General features: G+C 40.5%; 1 protein-coding gene across 4 annotated transcripts in view; it reads right to left on the reverse strand.

Moving 5' to 3' along the window:
- Positions 1 to 1,986, reverse strand: part of LOC129769961 (uncharacterized) — a 31,825-nt gene extending 29,839 nt beyond the window's left edge. The window contains exons 1-2 of one of the 4 annotated variants that reach the window (XM_055772505.1): positions 1,892 to 1,986; positions 1,027 to 1,543 (exon numbers count right to left, since the gene is read on the reverse strand). The gene's annotated coding sequence lies outside the window, so the exon portion shown is untranslated. Of the gene's footprint in view, positions 1 to 1,026; positions 1,544 to 1,660 lie in introns of all 4 variants that reach the window. The other 3 variants (XM_055772502.1, XM_055772503.1, XM_055772501.1) reach the window with 3 other exon arrangements.
- Positions 1,987 to 17,053: the final 15,067 nt, after the last annotated feature.

Raw genomic sequence — 17,053 nt, forward strand, 5'->3', positions numbered from 1 at the left:
CATAGAACTATGTTTCTATGCATTATCTTTCGGAAAAACACAACAAAATATTGTTGTTCCCAGTATATCAAAAAACAACATCAAGTTCAATCGTCCCATGTTGATATTCTAGGCATGACAGTCCCACCATGAATTTTCAAACCAGTTATCAAGCTTGATTGATTCAGTGAGGGGATCTCATTATATTTCATTAAACAATAGTATAGTGCTTCTTAAAAACCCGGTGTATTTCTTAATTGAAATGCTTAAAGCTTTTGGTAGACAAATATGCGAGAAAACTTTGATTGCGTTTTTTCTCAGTTGCTGATTTTGAAACATGGGACAACTATGCGTAGAACGGCAGTATATGAAGCATAAAAAAATCTACTTCTCAGGCATTGAAATGAGTAAAAAAAAATCAATTTAGATAAATCATAGCCGGTCTTCTTGGTTTTGATGTAATTTCCGTTACGATAGGGATTGAGATTTTTCAATGGTTCGATAGTTAGTTTCATGACATATATTATTTCCTTCAATATAGAAAATTGTTATGGAGTGCCAAAATCGATTGACGCAAAAATTTCATCAATCCATCATGAAATGACTGAGCAATAAGCGTTTGAAATTGGACAATTTTCACGATGTGCTCTATTTTCGATTTTCTATTTGTATCCCAATATGTTCCCGAAAGACGTAATCCTTCGTCAAAAGCATCTGGTTCGGACGATACTAATGAAAGGTTACTATTCGAAATAAAATTTGATCGGAATGGAATATATTCGACAAACGACATCGGAACTGCGATGAGCTTTATACAATTGAACCTAAGTCATACCTAACAATCAAAAATCAACTATGTATGTAAACGTATATTGATGTAGTATAATTCAGTGGAATCGATTTTCAATTCCATCGCCTAATACACAGAGGAAAAAGAAAGCGGTTTAATTATTGATACATTCACTGGAGAATTCAGACTACATATCTCAATTATTCGCAAACGATTTTCAAATCCAGGCGAGCAGTTTACACCCATTTGTTTATTACCTTTTTTCCACCCTCTGGCCGTCCTTGTGTCGGCAAGGCGCTACACGAGTGCACACAATTATTCCAACCAAAATTGCTCTAGACTCGGTTTCTCTCGCAAACACACCTCTCGAGCATAGAAAATTTGCTGCTCCGTGGGTGGTGTGTACTTTGCCGCTACTGCTGTCGGTGAGATGGGTAAATTTTCCATTCCATATGTTGCGCTCGTTCTTGTGACCGATTTTCCGCTGCTGTTGCTGCTGATCGCCAAATCCCAGCTTCGAACTTCCCCAGACGAAATATCCCACTGTGATTCCGCCGTCGTTTTATCTTCACTGCACTTCACCACCAGCGTCAAAGTGGCAATATTCACACACCTTTTTCACAGAGCTCACCGTCTTTTTTTGGACGGCGAACATTCGGTGGAAAAAAAATGCTGCCTCACTTCGGATTGGATGTTTTTTCCTGTTATTTCCACTTATGCTTTGTCACTCCAGCTCGTGCAATCTCGAGAACCTTGTTGAGCCATTCGGTTCACCTGCCAAGGGAAATACAGAATATTACACAATTACTCCCCACTTTCATAACCACTGCTGGTGCTTAATCTCAATTTAACAACCAAAAACAAAAGAAGGGAACCATTTCGAAACTATACCATTGGCACGAAACTGTGCCAATTCGACACCACTGTTGAGCGCCTCACCATTCCGACAATTTGCAATATTAACAAATTATCTTACGTTCTTAAACTTTTCTTTTTTGGCTTCAACGAGAATTGCATGGAAGACGAACCGCCGAACCGCGCCGTGTCCGAATGCCCTGAATCTGTGTCCTCCGCCCGTCACACCACCAACTGATTCATTCACTCACTCACTCACTCACTCACTTAAAGGTATTCTGCCGACAGACGGAATCCGACCGGGTGGATGCTTTCGTAAGCGTTGTTACAACTCATCTGTTTTCGCGTTTGGAAAAGCGACACGAAAAACCTGAAACGCATTTCCCAAAAATCTCCCGCTGTGGCCTCGCTCGGTGTAGGTGGGCTTGGGAGCGAGAGAGATAGAGAGAGAGAGAGAGAGAGAGAGAGAGCGAGCGCATAGAAAAGTGAAGAGAACGAGGAATGTGTTCTGAGGCGCGTGTTTGACACCCACACAAACTTGCGCGTGTACATCATCGCAGCTGAAGGAAAGGAAAATCTGTTTTTGGATAGAGGCATACGTTTGTTTTGTTTATATCGGGTTCCAAGTGGTGGTGGCGGCGATGCCGTTCGATAATATCAACCGGAGAAGGACGCCGTTCACATGACGACCTCAGTGTGGGTGTGTTTGGTTGAGGTGTCAAATCCAGTGCAACGTGCTTGTCTGTGGATTGTAATGGTGCCGTTGGTGGAATGAAGAAATTCAAACACTATATAACATAAAACAAAATAGACCCCACGGCTGAAATAAACTTTAAAATAACTTATCAAGACTTATATCCAGTAATGGTAAACAAAAAAAAAAGACAGGTGGGTAATGTCGGGGACATAACCGGAGTGACGTAGGACTATACAGAGGGGACAGCTTTTGTTAAATATATATTTTAAATATATTGTTTTATTTTCTTCTCCTACGTGAATACCTACCTATCTACCTGAAAAATGGATTAGTTTACTGGTTACTCTTTATGAATATGTTGATGGTTCTGAAAAGAACCTTTGGTGTTGTGTTTTTGTTATCACTAGATATTCCCATCTTGTTCGGGTCAACCTTCCTGTTTAGCTATTGCGTTTGCCACTCGCCACAGCTTTCACAGTTGGAAAATTTCTTCCCATCCAGCTTGTGACATGTTGTTCAGTAAATTACATATATGCGACGTGCCGGAGAAACACTTTGCCACTCACTGAAACTAATTGTTGCCTTGATGAGCGCCGAACCGAAGCTGCTCTGTTCTTGATGCGGGTTTTCTGATTGTCGTGAGATGCTTTGCAAGCCAACTCGAGCACTCCGACGACCGAAACTCTATAATCGCTGTTAGGTATACTGGTGCTCCAGCACCAATCCGTTCGGCCTAGTTACCCTTGCGGAGCAATCAGTGAATGCGACCAACAGGGAACTGGAGACCTGCACGGTTCGAGTGAGACTTTGCCTTTCCCTTAACTTGTCCTCCTTTATTACGTCCACGATGCCGATGCCGTACAACCACACGGGTTTACGGTTTGAAAGAAAATAAGATATTTTTTTGGGGTCCGGGTGTTTTATACTCTAGCGGTACACACTCACAGGATAGAGACAAATCGGCAGACTCAGCCAGAGGGGCGAGTCCAACGAGACGAACGAATGAGCGTTAAAAGGGAGCGATGGCAAAAAAATACATTCATTACGATTTGTTCGCTCGTTGGATTCACATGCAGGCTGAAAAGGGTCCTTTTCAGGATCACAAAATTATCTTCAATCTAAAGAGTTTATTGTTTTGTTATCACTCGATATCCCCATCTTGTTCGGCTAAACCTTGCTGTTTAGCGATTGCATTTGCCACTCGCCACAGCTTTCACAGTTGGAAAATTTCTTCCCATCCAGCTTGTGACATATTTTACAGTAAATTACATTCAATGACACGTCGCATTACCACTACTCAGTGTCGGATTGGAGGTAATTTTAACCTGTAATTGAATATTTGCGATGACAGTGGTACAGTGTCGACCTTCAATGTGGGGTCATAATTTGGACCCCGAACTCTATGTTTACAAAAATGTCCAACTAAATGTCGAGATAAGTGTAAATTACTGTACATTCAATCTAGAATCATTTTACGAATTGGTGAAAATCAATAAGCTCAGAACAACTGCCAAATTCACATACTCATCATATCCTGGCAAACAAATTATGAAAAAATCAATTTGTGTTTTATTATTATTTTGGATATTGTTTTAGAAAGCATTGAACTGTATTTCCTAAACTATTTTTTGGAAGGTTTAATGGCCCTGAAAAGCGCCTTGTTTTATGGAATGGTTCCAATTTAGTAAACTTAGTACTCTTCTTCTTCTTCAATGGCACTAACGTTCCTAGAGGAACTTCGCCGTCTCAACGTAGTATTACTTGCGTCATTTTTATTAGTACTTAGTTGAGATTTCTATGCCAAATAACACGCCTTGAATGCATTCTGAGTGGCAAGCTCTAGAATACGCGTGATCACAGTGCAAGTCGGAGGAAATTTCTTTGACGAAAAATTCCCCCGACCAGAACGGGAATTGAACCCGAACCCCCGGCATGTTAGTTATGACGCTAACCACTCGGCCACGGGAAACTTAGTACTCGTGGTTTTGAAAAAAACCATTTCGAACGCCCTCGATGCCGCCTTGTTCTGGATTTGCCACCAAAGCAGTTTGTATAAAGAACAAACTTTTTTCTTCTGCTACCTGATGCCGTTTTGCGATTGCGTTTGCCACTCGCCACTCGCTGCAACTGCCTGTTGTCTTGATGTCCACCGAACCGAATGTGTTCTGTTCCGAATGCGGGTTTTCTTATCGTCGCGAGCAGCTTTGCCAGCTAACTCGATCACTTCGGCAGCCGAAGCTATATAACGCCGGCTAGGTGGACTGGTACACTGGTACTAACGCGCTCGGCCTAGCTACCCTTGCGGGGAACTCCAGATCAACACGGTTTGAGCGGGATTTTGCCTTTCCCTTCACTTTTCCTCCTTTACCATGTCCAGACATGGCTGCTTGGGTTGGTTTGTTGATGTGTTGTGATGCGAACCGATGTGGTGTACGGTTTGAATGAGAATGATCGTTACGGAAGGAAGGTCTTGTATTATAGAGACTTTAAACTTTTGCAGTTCATTCGTCTCTAGCCTTGAGAAAGGCCCTTTGAAAACTCTACTCTACTTTACTCCAGCGCTACCACCTCCGCTTTCTTGCCTTGAGGAAGGCACTCGATCCCTCGCCGTCCAGCCCGTCCAGCAACGATGTTGTCCAGTCGGTGTCCACACAAAGACTGATCGTTACGGCAGCGGAGCGGGGATTTTTAAGCTGACTGGCTGGCTCGAGAATTACGCATGTGTAAGACTGCGACCAATGTTTCGTTCATTTTTTTCTTTTTCCTTTCCAATCGTGCTTCATTCTATTTGGCTGCTGCTCTGGTTGCACGTTTTGGTCGGTACGATTTGAGGAGCACAAAATGGACCAATCAAAAATGGGCACATAGTGCATTTTGACAATGCTTGATATTTCACAATTATTCAATTATTTAAATCAAGAAAAATGAAATGTTATTCGTTATGATAGATGCGTCGATATATTTCCTATCAATTGATGCAAAAACCTTTGCGATCTATTGAGAAATGATCGAGTTATAAGCGTTCCAAATCTTGCATTTTTTCCTACTTGTTCAGTGCCTAGATTTCCATTTCACCCCCTATATCTTCCGGTTAGACGTAGTCCTACGTCAAAAGATTCTTCAGCGCCAGGTAATGACGGAATATCCTACTACTTTCTGAAAAATATAAATCGCGAACTAGTTGAAAAAAATGTGAAAATAATGAATTCAGTTCTCAATAACTTTGACATACCAGATAACTGGAAAATTATTAAAATTGCACCCATTCATAAAGCGGGAAAGAATGATATGGAAGCTATAAATTATAGACCTATCAGTTTGATCCCTGTCTTTCTCAAAACTACTAATATTTTTATTAAAAAAGAAATAGTAAAATTCACGGAAACAAATAACATAATTCCAAATAATTCATTTGAATTTAAAAAATTTACGTCATCAATAAATTGTATTAATACGCTCATGTCAAAAATAAGAGAGTCTAATAGAAACGGTTTCTGTGCGATAGTCACGTTCCTCGATTTAAAGGGTGTGTCACATCAAATTGCATCACGGAAAAAACGCTGTAGAAATTAAATTTTTAGGAATTATATCTTCAGCTTTCGCTTATAATCAGATAAGAGTGTATAGATCACGTTGGCAATGCTTCACTGTCAATTTTTCGTAAATTTGGAAAAATGTCGTCGAACGAAAAAGAGCGTCGTGAATTAATCCTGCGCACTCATTTCGAGAATCCGGAGTTGTCACATCGGGACATCGGTAAGATGCTGGGAATCGTCCAATCCACGGTCAGCAGAGTACTAAAACGATACTTCGAGAACCTAACCATCGACCGGAAGGTGAAGAACGGCAAAAATGGATGCTCCGTCAGTGAAAAAGATCACAAGCGCGTAGTTAAGCAGTTTAGACGTGATCCGAGAAGTTCGGTCCGGGATGTCGCCAATAAGCTGAATTTGTCAAGTTCATTCGTCCAGCGGACCAAGCAGCGGGAGGGCCTGCGTACATACAAGGTTCAGAAGGCTCCTAACCGCGACGAAAGGCAAAACATGGTGGGGAAGACGCGAGCCCGGAAGCTGTACACCGAAATGCTGACGAAGCCGCATTGCCTGGTAATGGACGACGAAACCTACGTCAAAGCGGACTTTCGTCAGCTGCCGGGCCTGTTGTTCTTCTCCGCAGAGGACAAATTCAGCGTTCCGGAGGAGATTCGCAAGCAGAAACTATCCAAGTTTGCCAAAAAGTACATGGTGTGGCAAGCGATCTGCTCTTGTGGAAAGCGGAGCGCCCCCTTCGTGATGACCGGCACGAGGGCCCGACCATCTTCTGGCCGGATCTCGCTTCGTGCCACTATTCAAAGGACGTGTTGGAGTGGTACGAAGCCAACGGGGTCACCTTCGTGCCAAAGGAAATGAACCCGCCCAACGCGCCGGAGCTTCGCCCAATAGAGAAATATTGGGCGATTATGAAGCAGGCCCTCCGGAAGAACCCAAAAGTTGTCAAATCGGAGGCGGAGGCGGACGGAGAAAATGGATTTCTGTTCAAAAAAAAACTACAACTTGACGTTGTATAGAACCTTATGGACGGGGCAAAGAGGAAGGTGCGAGCATACGGGCTTGGGCTCGAAGTATGAATAAAAAGAAAATGCCAAAAATTGTTTTTTTTTTATCCAAAATATATATTTTTATTAAGGCTCATATGGCGTCAGCCTAACGGGGCCGGGAGTTCAATATTTCGACAATGTTTGCTTACAACTATGTTAGTAATATGTAACCGATTACTCGCGGTTGGCTCGAGGTTAGTATTACAAGTGTTCTCATAATTGGTATGTTGCAGTCTTCGATGCTCTGTACGTGTGCCCGACACGGGATACTTCCTATTGGGATGCAGCTGACCATTAATCAGCAACGCCCCCCTAGTCTGTACCCCATATCTAGCGTGGTGCGTCTTTCTCGACTCGAGGAATCCAGGATAGAATGGTCACTAGCCGGCGCAATCATCAGCTCGTGTAGAGTTGTCATAAGCGGTACAACCTTTGGCTCTTGTTGAATGATCAGTGGACTGCACAACCTTTGGCCCGTGTATCTGTAAAGAGTGTGTGTATGTATTGCCGCGACAAAGTAAAAGTTTATCGTTTGGATAGGAGGGATATGAAACGGGGACAAAAGTTGTTTATTAGTTTTTATTTTACTGTCTAAAATTTTCAAAAGGATCGGTCTACTGGGCGAATTTCTACAGCGTTTTCTCCGTGATGCAATTTGATGTGACACACCCTTTATCTAAAGCATTTGACAATGTTGATATACTCATGAATTATTGAAAATCCTACAGTATAAAAAATATGAGTATCTGAGAGATCGAAAAGCACAACTGATACTGAACGATCGCACTGAAATAACCAAATCAACTAACAAGGCATTGCCCCAAGGATGCCCATTATCTCCTATTTTATTTAATATTTATACTGCAGACATCCACAATAATAATAAGACAGATACTATTCTATATCAGTTTGCGGACAATTTTGCCATCATTACAATAAGTCGCAATCCAACCATGGCCAGTGAAAATACGAATGCTTCATTGATTAATATAGTACGAGATCTCAAAAATTTGAACATGGTTGTGAATCCTGAAAAATCAGCATTTTTATGTTTTGCTCAAAATATCCCGAGTTCAATTGATATCAAAATAGACAACAGCATGATTCCTCATGTTGAGACACATAAATACTTAGGTCTTTGGATAGATCAAAAATTAAATAAAAAAAAAAAACATCACCGAAACGGTAAGCAAAGTCAAGCAGAAAACTAATATCTTAAAAATGATAAAAAACAGGGGAAGCTCACCCAAAAACTGCACTACAGGTAGAAAAAGCTTTAGTTAGATCGACAATAGACTATGGGATAACAGTATATGCGATAGCTTCGAAAACATATATAAACAAAATTCAAACTGCCAGGAATCAAGCACTTAGAACAGCGCTTCGATATTTAAGATCAACACCAATAAACGTTATTCTTGCGGAAACGGGAGAAATACCTATTGTAGATAGGGCAGAGTATCTCACGCTAAAAGAAATAGTCAAAAACTTTTATTATAGAAATAGCCCTATATTGGAAACCTTAATACCTACCATTAACAACAACACGAACAGAAATATTTCATTTTTAGAAAAAAAAAAAGCAATCGAATACAAACATATACTCTTTGTTCGATAAACTCGATAATCACAGAACCTGATAAAAACCTAAGAATTTCCCCCTACATAGTTGGAACTAAAAAATCAACTCCTATGATGATAAAATGATTGATGATTGTTCTAGCAAATGAAATTATAAAGGAAAAATACCCAAATTTCTACCATTTGTATACGGACGGTTCCAAAATGGACACTACGACTGGGTGTGGTTTTTACGACCCACAGATGAAAATATCAATAAGCAAGAAACTAAACCCCGATTTCTCTATAATGAATGCAAAACTAATAGGGATTTTAGAAGCATTGAAGCATGCGATAAATCTTAATCAAAAGAAAATAATAATTTTCACGGACTCTAAAAGTAGCTGTCAAATTCTACAAAACTATTCAAAAACGCTAGAAAACTATATTGTTATTGAAATGTATAACATTATAAACAGGAACGATTTAGAACAAGTAGCGCTTCAGTGGATACCGAGTCATATAGGAATTTTAGGAAATGATAGGGCGGATACGGCTGCTAGGTCAGCGGAACACAGAAACACGGTAGAACCATATGGTCTTACCCTAGGTGACACCCTGAACAAGGCTAAAAATGAAATTAAAGACCAATGGAACACCAATTATAAAATTATTTCGCAGAATAAAGGAAGCAAACATTTTGAAATTATGAAGTATATTGGCCTAAAATCATAGTTTCAAAATTATCTCTTTGGAACCAAAGACACAATTACACTTTCCAGAATAAGAACTTTCCATACAGCTACGAAAGAAAGAATGTTTCAGTGGAACCTAAATAACTCAAGTCTATGCGACACCTTTCGACCAGACAAGACAGACAAGAACAAAATATCACATACTTTATAATAAAGTCGTTCTGAAAACATTACTTGCAAGGAAAAATCAGGTGGAATATGAACAGTTAGCCAGTTTTTTGTAAGAAGTAAAAACTGAGGTTTGAATTGAATTAGCAAACGAAATATCTATTTGTTAAATAAAATTTAAAAGTCGAATACATGGAAAATAGCAAACTAACCGGCCGAATTGCTTTACCTGTTCGCGTCGAATATCTTGAAATTTCATTGACAACACCTGGCAATTATGGATCAGTAGGTATGTGCCAAAGAAAAGAAAAGAAAAAAAAATGGTGCCGTCAACCAGTTCCTTATTTTCGAAGATAACGTTATTTTACACATTGTCCATAACTATAGAACCACTATTTTATTGAGATTTCCAAAAATATCAAGGAGCATAGTCGAAATGTTCATTTATAAGCCTAGCTTAACCTCTATTGTTTTGGTCAGGTAAGGAACATTCGAAAAACCAAAATATCATTTAGAACTTGATGAAAATTGATTACTTCTTCACAAAATTAATAACAACTTCATAATACATAATAGGTCTCGCTCTGTACCAATCAATCCAATCAACCTATTGAACAGATTAGATTGAACAGCTCGTTTAACCGCTTCCATCGTGTTTGTGTCTGCATATCATTTTCACACGACCAATCCGCGTCAGTTTTCCATTGGGTTTGAATCTGATGAACAAACTAGCTAGTCCAGAAACTGAACCCTCTTTTCAATTAGTCATATCCGACATTTAAGACTTGATGTCTTTTTGTTGTTGAAATACCCATTACGACGTTCTGGTATGAATACGACAGTATATTATTCTGAAGTACAGGCAAACCTGTTTCTGTATGAGAGATAGCTAGGTAGTGCGGACTGAATCAAAACGGCCGTCAAAAAAGATCCAATTGAAATGTCAAAAAAGATCCAATGATCAGGAGTGTTATTTTTCTTATGATAATCAACACAATGAAAAAGGTATTGCTATCAAAGGCAAAAATAATTAAACTTATAAAATGAACCAACTAAGGACCGTATCGTTAATTATGGGTACGCTCAAAACACAGCTTTATTTCAAATATTGCATTTATTTTTCAGTTCTGATATCAAAATATTGTATCTTATGAATGAAAGAAAGGAGTAACAGTAAAAAATAATCAAGATTCTGATTTTCGCGCCAATGATCGCACCTGCTTCTTGATGTCCCTCATTAGGTTCTGGACAACCGTCTCATCGACTTGTTTGCTCACATTTATCCAATCCTTTTTGAACTGCTCAAGGTCATCGGCTGCCTTGTCCTTCTTCCGCAGTCGTCCCTTCATCAAAGCCCAAAATTTTTCAATAGGTCTTATTTGCGGACAATTTGGAGGATTCATCTCCTTTTCCACAAAATCGACATTATTCTCGCGATACCAATCCAAGGTCAAACGTGCATAGTGGCATGATGCCAAATCAGGCCAAAATAGTGTCGGACCAGTGTGCTTTCGGATGAGCGGTAACACACGCTTTTGGAGACATTCTTTCCGGTAAATTTCACCATTCATATTCCCGAGAGTGAAGAAAGGAGATGATTTCATGCCACATTGACAAACAGCTTGCCAAACCAGCACTTTCTTACCGAATTTTTCGCAAAAAATTGACTTCTCCGCGTTCGGGACATCTGTTCCTTGCTTTACAGTGTAAAACTGTGCCCCAGGAAGAGTTTTGTAGTCCAGTTTGACGTAGGTTTCATCATCCATGAAGATGCACAGTTCGCGTTTGCTTAAAATCCCATCGTAAAGCTTACGGGCACGGGTTTTCACGGAACTTGCCTGAATTTGGCTGCGTTTGGGACATTTTTGCTTTCTATATGCCTTCAGTGAGTTACGTTCTTTGGCACGTTGAACCATACCGATTGATGTTCCACACTTTTTTGCGCAATCCCGTATCGATAATTCCTTTTTTCTTTCAAATTGCCTGCAAATCTTTTTATCCAAGTTTGGCTTGGATGGCCCAGGTTTTCTGCCGCGACCGGGTAGATCCTTCAATGTATTATACATACCAAATCGCTTGATAGCGTTTTGGACCGCATGGACGCTTACTCCTTCCGCCTTCGCCAATTTTCTCATTGATATTCCTGTTTCGGAGCAGTATCTGGTCACAATGGAACCTACGAATAACGCTTAGTTCACTCCAAGATTTTAATGTGAAATCAAATCCGCTAGTCCTGGTGATGAATATAACGGTAAAGCAATCTGCGCTTCGTGTTGATGATGGACGTAATCTTCTGAGTCAACTACCGGCTTAATTGTGGAGTAGGCATTACGGTTTCTCACGAGGTTTCTTTTCCGGTTGAAATGTAACGATGTATTTCTATCAAAATAAACCGAAATAAATCATACACAATTGAAAGTTTTGCTACACTTTTAGTTTTCAATAATTGAAACATTGTACTTACTCCACAAAAATCGACCCAGCGCGTCTGTAAATATGTTTCCGTGGGTACACGATAAAAGCTAACGCGAACATTTTCACTCATATTCAGGCATTCTTTCACTGAGCAACGCATTTTTAACACGTTGAGCCCAGCGTCGGTCCCTAGGGGCCGACGTTGAGCTTTTTAGTAGGAAAGTGCTGACTGACTGGGACTGACAGTTACAAAATAATAAAATAAAAATATATAGGGTTTGTTTTTGGATGTTTCGTAGAATGTGTCTTTCTAGTCGAATTGCTGATTATTTTCTATTCATACCATAAGTTTCTTTGGGAACTGGGACCGACACTGATATTGTGCAAACGCTCTTGATGCGCGCTGATTAAAAGTGCAGCAAGAAAAAATCGGGGCTTAACGTGTTAATTCCACTGTCCCTGATATAATATTTCTCCGAACGAAATAAAAACAAACGAAGTCACAGTCACGTAAATGTTTACTCCGCGATTTGAAAATATTCGATAAAAAGTGGAACGAAGAGTTGCCAGATGATTTTAAAAAAAGGCCAATTGGCATCACCAAAACGCGAAATTATGCGTCCCTTAAATTTCTTTCGCAATATGGCCATGTTCGGTCGTGTTGTGTGGCACGTGGCGCCGTCCTGCTGAAACCACATGTCATCCGTATCCATATCTTCAATACGTATACGGAAATTTTGGGTGTTCACATAGCCACCGAACTCGAAATGTGCCTCATCGCTGAAGAAAATTTGATGCGAAAAATCAGCATTTTGCTGCTGTTGTTCGTTCATCCAATCGACGTATACCCAACGCATTCCATGGTCACCACGCTCTAATTTTTGTACCAGTTGGACTTTATATGGATGTAGGTGCAAGTCCAAATGCAAAATTCGCCACAATGATGTGTTTGACAAGCCCAATTGCTGAGCACGCCGTGGAATCGAAACATTCGGGTCATCCTCCACACTGGCAGCAACAGCAGCAATATTTTCGGCCGAACGCACATTACGATGATGCACAGGTTTCACAATATCCGCTACGGATCCAGTTTGTTCGAATTTACGCACTACGTTAGCGATTGTATGCTCTGTAGGCCGTCCATGACGACCAAAATCCGTCCGTAATGCTCGAAAAACATTTGCCTGTTTTTCATCATTTTTATAGTATTATTTAACAAAATTAACACGTTGTGCGATGCTAAACCGATCCATATTGTAAAATGGCAGACATTCAACTAACGATATGATGCTTTGGTCGACAGCTATGTCAAACGGTTGTCAGCGCAGAGCTGTATACTTTCGGAAGCCCGAAATGGAAAACCCTGTATGTCTGTAAATTTACAAACATATCTGTGAATCTGGCATCTCTATTGGTCTGAGAATTTATTGCAAGAAATCGCTTGTAAAAATGCATGAATTTGCTTGAAAATGAAGTGGATTGAGTCCGCACCACTTAGAGGGATAAGGGGCCGCACAAAAAATGTATTAGGAGTACCGGTAAGTTTCTTCCGTTTTACAACAGATTGAAACAGATTGGAAATTGATTATTATTCCAGTGAATCAAATTTCCAGACATCCGTTGGAAAACTACTGTCATTGCGCGTCTTTTTCAGTATATGTCGAAAGGTTGAAGCGTAAACAACATAGTTTTTTGCCACTTCAAATATGTCGAATTTCGTACCAACGAGAGTGTTTTTGCGGGGAGTGTTACTTCATTACATCAATATGATGAAAAATGCTGCGGAAAGTCATCGCATTTTGATGGAAGTTCATGGTTACTATGCTCCAACTGAGCGAACGTGACAGACGTGGTTTGCACGGTTTAAAAGTGGTAATTTTGACTTGGAAGACGAAGAACGTTCCGGACCGCCAACAAAGTTTGAAGATGGAGCATTGGAAGCGATCAAGACCCGCCTCAAACTCAACAAGAACTTGCAGATAAACTTGGAATAGCTCAGTAAACCATATCCGATGGTTTAAAAGCAATGGGAATGATCCAAAAGATAGGACATTGGGTGCCGTATAAATTGAAGCCACGAGACGTCGAACGCCGTTTTTTCACGTGCGAACAACTGCTCCAACGGCATAAAAGAAAGGGTTTTTTGCATCGAATCGTTACTGGCGATGAAAAGTGTGTCCATTACGACAATCCTAAACGTCGGGAAACGTATGGATACACCGGCCATGCATCAGAATCGACGGCCGCGCGGAATATTCACGGCCAGAAGATTATGCTGTCTAGTTGGTGGGACCAGCTGGGTGTGGTGTACTATGAGGTGCTAAAACCAAATGGAACTATTACGGGGGACCTCTACCGACGACAATTGATGCGTTTGAGCTGTGCACTGAAGAAAAAACGGCCACAATACTAGCAAAGACTTATATCAACTAGGTTAACCAAGTCGATTGATGGAAGCAATGGTTTTTCGATAATGAATGGTGGTCTTTGTCATTGTCGTCGATTTATTTCGATTGAGTTTGAATTTTCGCTGCATTGGTCTCTAGCCGTTTTAGGCATTTTAGGTGTCATCAATCTTCGATTCATGATTGACCAATATTTTTCTATTGGGTGGAGTTGAGGGGAAAAGGATGTTTTTTAGGTTCTAGTCGAGGATATCGACTAGAATCTCACGATACCTCTGACAACCACCAGGCTGTAGTGGCAAGTCACTAAATCAGACCAAAAGGTCAAGTTCAAGTCTCTGGGTATTTTTATGAAAGGCAGCAGGTATTTCCTGAGGCATTCTTCTTTGCACAACTTCGAGTCCATCGATTTCATCGTATTGTTTGTGACAAATACCTCCCCGTGCCATGGATGAAAGTGAAAATCACCGTCAATGAGCAGCCATTGGTGCCTCATCAGAACTAAGTCATACAATCTCCGAGCGCAAGTTTTGTTCATTAGACTCTGCTTCAACGTCCCGTTTCATTTATTTGCTTGCTCGATAAGAGCGAAATCCTGCTCGCAGACGGTCCGTTGTCGAAATAGTTAGTGAAAGATTAATGAAGTTATCTTTTGGGAAACTGACACGATTGATTTTTATAAACTCGATATCTGATCAGAATCATTGGGAGAATGGTGAGGCACGTGAAATGTTAAAAGGAATAATATCAAAATATGAATTCTAATACTTTTTTTTTTTTTTTTTAATTCGTTTATTTTTACAGGCTCAGTTACTTAAGTTTAAAGGAGCCGAATTCTTAAATATAATTTTAAAACTATATATATAAACAATTTTCTTACATCTATGGTTAGTAAGGTGGAAAACCGATTACTCGCGGTGTACTCGAGTTTAGGAGGGTGACATATTTTTAGGAGAAGGATGGGATATAAGGAAATTGTAACAATGTTGATGAACACTCAATTTATAAATCTATTCGTATATCTATAGTGTATTTACATTTCAACTTATTCTACTATTTATAGCAAGGGGACGAATTACCCGCAAAGGAAGGAAAGGAGGGTATAAGGATGTAGGGGCAATCACACACGAAGATCTATAGCTTTAAGGAAAACATATATATGGGACATGTAATCAAGGTCTAACCGAGCCAACACATCTCTCACCGGCACATTGGGCTGTCTTCCTCGGGCCCGAAGGGAGTTTTCTAAATTCGATCTGGCGACCAGATACACCTCGCACGACCAAACAATGTGCTCGATGTCGTGATAACCTTGGCCACAAACGCAGAGATTGCTGCTGGCAAGATTGAAACGGAAGAGTAGTGCATCTAACGAACAGTGATTGGACATGAGTCGGGAGAAGGTGCGAATAAAGTCCCGACTCAAGTCCAGACTTTTGAACCATGGTTTGAGGCTAACCTTAGGGATAATCGAGTGAAACCACCGGCCCAATTCATCTTCATTCCACTTGCGTTGCCAGTTAGCGATGGTATTTTTGCGGACTAAAGAATAAAATTCATTGAAGGCGATTTGACGCTGATAAATATCGCCTTCAATTGCACCTACCTTTGCTAATGAGTCAGCCCTCTCATTACCCGGAATGGAGCAATGTGAAGGGACCCAGATAAAGGTAATGACATAACAGCGTCTGGATAAAGCACTCAAAATTTCTCGTATTCTCTCAAGGAAGTACGGCGAGTGCTTTTCCGGCCTCACTGAACGGATAGCTTCGACAGAGCTAAGACTATCCGTTACAATGTAATAGTGTTCAACAGGTCGTGAGGCGACGCTGTCCAGCGCCCAATGAATTGCTGCCAATTCAGCAATATACACTGAGCAAGGATTCTGAAGACTGTGTGAGGTGCTAAAAAATTCGTTGAACACTCCAAATCCTGTGGACTCGTTTATAGTGGACCCATCAGTAAAGTACATATTATCACAATTGATACCCCCATACTTTTCATCGAAGATCGTTGGAGCGATCCTCGATCGTTGGTAATCTGAATATCCATGGATATCTTGCTTCATGGACAGATCAAAATGCACAGAGGAATTGATGTAGTCAGGGAAACAAACACGGTTGGGAATATACGAAGAAGGATCAACCTGCATGGAGATGAATTCATGATATGAACTCATGAATCCGGAGTGAAAATTTAGCTCGATCAGCTGCTCAAAATTTCCGATCACCAATGGGTTCATGACCTTACACCGGATGAAGAACCGAAGAGATAATAAATTGAAGCGATCTTTTAGTGGGAGTAGGCCTGCCAAAACCTCGAGACTCATGGTATGCGTTGAGGGCATACATCCCAACGCAATACGGAGACAAAGATACTGAATTCGCTCGAGTTTAATGAGGTGTGTTTTGGCAGCTGATTGAAAACAGAAACTGCCATACTCCATCACTGAGAGAATAGTTGTTCGATACAACATTATAAGATCTTCTGGGTGGGCTCCCCACCATGTGCCGGTAATTGTACGGAGAAAGTTTATTCTTTGTTGGCATTTTTTACTCAGATACCTAATATGGGCCCCCAAGTACATTTGGAGTCGAACCAGACCCCAAGATACTTGAATGACATAGCATGAGTGATCGGTTTACCCAAAAGTTGAAGCTTTGGTTTTGCTGGTCTATGCTTCCTAGAAAAAAACATCATCTCTGTTTTCTCCGTGGAGAATTCGATCCCTAGCCCAATGGCCCAGGTTAAAAAATTGTTCAAAGTATCTTGTAAGGGTTCTTGCAGGTCGGATTCGTTTGATCCTACGACAGTGTAAGGCAGATCCTACGTGTTTTGTGTAAGGCAATTGTCGATGTCGCTTACATAGAAGTTGTACAAAAGGGGGCTTAA

This window comes from Toxorhynchites rutilus, chromosome 2, assembly GCF_029784135.1.
Source record: "Toxorhynchites rutilus septentrionalis strain SRP chromosome 2, ASM2978413v1, whole genome shotgun sequence".
Classification (NCBI taxonomy): Eukaryota; Metazoa; Arthropoda; class Insecta; order Diptera; family Culicidae; genus Toxorhynchites; species Toxorhynchites rutilus.